Below are 4,999 nucleotides of genomic sequence, written 5' to 3'. Positions count from 1 at the left end.
TGTTAACTCTATTGTCAGCCACCAGATTCTAGATGCTAGCATGATGCCAACCAGACTTCCCTGGACAGACAACCCCACCAATGTGTCCGGAAGTTCCGATTCCCCAGAGCCCTACCCCACTAGGGAAAGAGAGAGACAGGCTAAGAGTATGGTTCGACCTGTCAATGGCCATGTTCAGTAGGGAAGCAATTACAGAAGCCAGACCTTCCATCTTCTGCATCCCACAATGACCTTGAGTCCATACTCCCAGAGGGATAAAGAATAGGAAAACTATCAGGGGAGGGGATGGGATAAAGAGTTATGGTGGTGGGAATTGTGCAAAGTTGTACCCCTCTTATCCTATGGTTTTGTCAATATTTCCTTTTTATAAATAAAAAATTTAAAAAAAAACAAAAAGGAAAATATAGAAAAAAAGTCATACCTTTTCTGACAACCCCTCCAAAAAATTGTGTCTCTAAAAATATCATATAGATTCTTGTAAACTAGCATTGCCTTAATTAAATGAAAGTAAAAACAACTTTTCTGACTATAAGCAAAGCCACACAACAGGCTCAGTTCTGCGACTTCGTTATTTACCATTTGTGAAGGGTATACTGTCGCCTCGCTACCATCATGGAGGATAAGCGAGGGGAACAGAAGGAGGTACATAAGACAGTAGACGCCGCTGAGTGAAATGATGTTGTTGCTAGGTTCAAGAGAAGGTGGATCTTAAGCCCTAAAGAAAAATGCATATGACTGATTAGTATTGTTGATTGAGTGCCTATCTCGCAGCTAGGGAAATATTTCAACTTATTCGAACACTGGATTTGTATGCTTGAAGTACCATGTTTGATCTCTGGTACAACGTATACCAAAGCAGTGTTTTGATCTCCTCTTTCACTTAGTAATCTCTTGTGAAATAAATAAAATTTATCTTAAAAATACCTCTGGGGCTGGAGAAATAACATAGTGGTTATGCAAACAAAACAAAACAAAACAAAAACAAACAAACAAACAAAAACCTGTTTATGCGGGAGGTTCTGAGCTTTGAGGTTCAATCCCATCACCATCATGTTAGAACTGAGCAGTGCTTTAGAAAAAAAAAAAAAATTGTGTGTGTGTGTGTGTGTGTGTGTGTGTGTGTGTGTGTGTGTGTGTTCTAATCTGGAAACACTCTGGAGGTGTCAAGTTTAACCCTAAATTTTCATCTTCTTCTTTAAAACAAATAGGGCCCTCAAATCCATTTTTCTTTCTTTACAGGTTAAAAAGAAAGAAGAGAGGGAGAGAGGGAAGGAAACTAGAGCACCGCTTAACTCTGGGAGATGTTGGTACTTGTGGTCAAATCTGTGGCTTCTGGAACCTCAAGCACACACACCTTGTACTCTGAGATTGAACTAGCACTGCCAGACCAGTATTCCTTGAGTGTGTAGAAATTTTTCAAATGTATAATTTGGAGATCAATTCCTTCCTGTGGGAAGAGAAAGAGGTCATATTGTTCTAACCCAAAACCATTCCTATTAGATTGAACCTTAGCAAGGGCTAGAGAATCTGTTAGATAACCCTCAGTGGTACAGCTTGAAACCCTTTATTGCACCATACAATGAATTGCACTTCCAGAAATCAGATAAGCAATGATATCCAATCCTCTCTGAGGCCACCTGGATGGCCCTGGGGTATCCACACACCCTACCAATGATGCAAGCACTTGGTGGAATGTGCCCTTTTCCCCACTGGTATAAGGATTCTTATGGCTCAAAACGAGTTTTTAGGTTTCACTGAGTGGTACTGAGTAAATCTTGCTCACATCAGGCCTGTTTCTATCTTTGAAAATAGTTTGACAAGCTCAGGGTCCCTAGCTAATGCTCTGTATATATCTTGAGGATCCTGGGATAGAGTTCCAACTCATATGTGTCATGGATCTGAGAGGCTGTTATGTATCTCTGTCATATTAGAAATCCAAGGAATATTTTATTTGAACAAGGAGCCCACAGCCAACAATATACTAGAAAACTACTGAACAAATACTATTTTCTGTTATTGAGCATTTATTCTGTGTTGGGCATTATTATCAAGGAGACAATGATGAGAAGAAAAAATAAAACTAAGTAGATTCCCTAGTGAAGTGTAACTTATAAATTAAAACCAGAGGCATTTGGCCTTTTAACATATGCTTGACCTTGGACACAGAGACCACATCCTCATTCTCAGATGTACAAAGGAGAACATGTACTTTCATACATGCCTGATTTCTTGTTTTCCGGTTATCCCATTTCCTTGTGAGAACTTGAAAAATCTGATGGTTAAATATTTGGTGTTTACAAATGTCTAGACATTAAAGAGATGTGATTTTCCTTAAGTGGGAATTAGAAAAACTGAACTGATAAAATAACCTTTTCAAAAGTGATTTGGTGGAGTCCAGGCAGTGATGTACCTAATAGAGTGTACATGTTACCATGTGCCAGGACCAAGGTTCAAGCTTATGGAGCTCCCCACTCACAGAGGGAAGCTTCATGAGTAGTGAAGCAGTGCTTCTTTTTTGTTTTTTTATTAGTGATTTAATGTTGATTTACAGAACTGGAAGATAATAGGGGTGTAATTCCACACCAGAGTTCTGTATTCTCACCCTCTTAAGTAGAAATTGCAATAGTTCTTCCAAGGTCATATATATGGGTTTACTTTATATCTATAACTGTCTATATGTATCTATAAAAAATATGCAACACTTCACAAGTTAGCATGGCATCCTAGCACAGGGGGCCATGCTAATCTCTGTATCATCCTACTTTTAGTCTATGTGCTGTCAAAGCAAGCCCTAGATGTTCTCTTTCTCTCTCCCTATCTCCCCTTCCTCTCTTGATTTCTCTGTCTCTATCCAATAAATAAATAAAAAGTTTTTTTTTACAGAGAAAGTGATTTGTTTACTTATAAGAAAATTCTGAAAGCTGTTAAAATATCACGTCTTGTGAATCTTGATAGATTTATTTTGTTGAAAGGAATGCTATTTTAGAAGCAATGCACCGACTTTATCATAACAACTTGGTAACATGTTATCTACGTGATCGTTTTCATCATTAGCTCACCTGCAGCTAGTTAAAAAAGAAACTGAGATCCATAAGTGTTTTTTTTTTTTCTGGGCAATTTCATATGTATCATTTGCATTGTCAATAATTTAATCTGTAGAATAATCCTGTAAGAGCTATTTACCAATTTAAAGATAATGAAATTGTCTTAATATCCTTCTGAAGTTCTTGAAGCCAGAAGATCACATTTGAAGTCTACAGTTGTCTGATTCTAAAATGGGACTGCCTTCTTCCTACCATGCCATGTAACCACACAACTTGCTTAATACTTTCTTCAATCTTTGTAATCACCTTTGGGCATTTTATAAGTAATCATTAAAGAAGACATGTCATATTTTGCTACTTCATAGGTCACCACTGGTTTCTCTCTCTAATCAGAAATAAAGGGAGAACTCAGTGTAATGTACAAATAAATACTTACCTTCTGATTAAACAATGAGGAATTTAGGGATACCCATATTCTGGGCACCAAGATCTTTTGATTTGTGGATACTTTTTCACTTATCCCAGTTGATTATGAAACTCAACATACATTATGAACAAAAGCTCTTAAAAGTAGGTGTTTAGAACTTACAAAACATCTCCCTATAATAGTGAAATCCTTTTCCATGAACACAACCCAGATTAAAGTCCAGATTCCACCACATTGAAGGAAACTTCATGCTGTGGTTTAATTCCCTTCTCCCCACCTCTCTACCTCTGTTTAAAATGTGAACCCTAAAAAATGGACTTTTAAGCAATCGTAGTTAACAAAAGCCATAACAGATATATAAAAACTACAAGGGTTTGTCCTTACCTGATCTGCCTTGCAAGAGTTACTTAATGGAATGGAACAGAGGAGGACAGGTGGTGTGTATCCAGTGAAACACACATATTACCATGTGCAAGGACCCAGGTTTGAGTCCCAGCTCCCCACCTGCAGGGGGGATGCTTCACTAAGGGTAAAGGGGTGTTTAACCTTCTCTTTCCCTCTCTACCTTCCCCATCCCTGTCAATTTCTCTCTGTCATTTCCAAAAATATAAATAAATAGGGAAGAAAGAAAGGGAGGAAGGAAGCAAGAAAGAAAGGGAGGAAGAAAGGAAGGGAAAAATGGGGGGAAGGCCACTGGTAGTGGTGGTTTCATAGTGTTGGCTCCAAGTCCCATCATTAAATTATTTTAATTTTCTTATAAAAAGGAAACACAGACAAAACCATAGGATAAGAGGGGTACAACTCCACACAGTTCCCACCACCAGAACTCCGTATCCCATCTCCTCTCCTGATAGCTTTCCTATTCTTGAACCCTCTGGGAATATGGACCCAAGGTCATTATGGGATGCAGAAGGTGGAAGGTCCAGCTTCTGTAATTGCTTCCCTGCTGAACATGGGCATTGACAGATAAGTCCATACTCCCAGCCCGTCTCTCTCTTTCCCTAGTGGGGCAGGGTTCTGGAGAATCGTAGCTCTAGGACACATTGGTGGGGTTGTCTGTCCAGGGAAGTCTGGTTGGCATCATGCTAGCATCTGGAACCTGGTGGCTGAAAAGAGAGTTAGCATATTAAAGCCAAACAAATTGTTGACTAATCATAAACCTAAAGGCTGGACTAGTGCAGATGAAGAGTTTTTTTGGGGGGGTCTCCATTCTGTAGATAGCTAGTAGGCATATTTTAGTTATATTCCAAAGGGCCTGTGGTTATACTAGCTTTTTGTAATACCTCGCCTAGATATATACTCCAAGGACTCCGTAACACCCAACCAAAAAGATATTTGTATACCTATATTCATAGCAGTACAATCTATAGTAGCTAAAACCTGGAAGCAACAACTGATGGCTGAGAAAGCTGTTACATATATATACAAAATGGAATACTACACAGCTATTAAGAATAATGAACCCACTTTTTCTGACCCATCTTGGATGGAGCTAGAAGGACTTATGTTAAGTGGGCTAAGTCAGAAA

At 38.7% G+C, this 4,999-nt stretch overlaps 1 pseudogene; it reads right to left on the bottom strand.

The window, feature by feature from the left end:
- Window positions 1–2,687: 2,687 nt before the first annotated feature.
- Window positions 2,688–2,788, bottom strand: LOC132542781 (U6 spliceosomal RNA; annotated as a pseudogene).
- Between the last annotated feature and the right edge of the window lie 2,211 nt (window positions 2,789–4,999).

This window comes from Erinaceus europaeus, chromosome 1 (genome assembly GCF_950295315.1).
Source record: "Erinaceus europaeus chromosome 1, mEriEur2.1, whole genome shotgun sequence".
Classification (NCBI taxonomy): Eukaryota; Metazoa; Chordata; class Mammalia; order Eulipotyphla; family Erinaceidae; genus Erinaceus; species Erinaceus europaeus.
The sequence above is the reverse complement of the archived record's forward strand: the minus strand, read 5'-3'. Positions and strand labels throughout refer to the sequence as shown.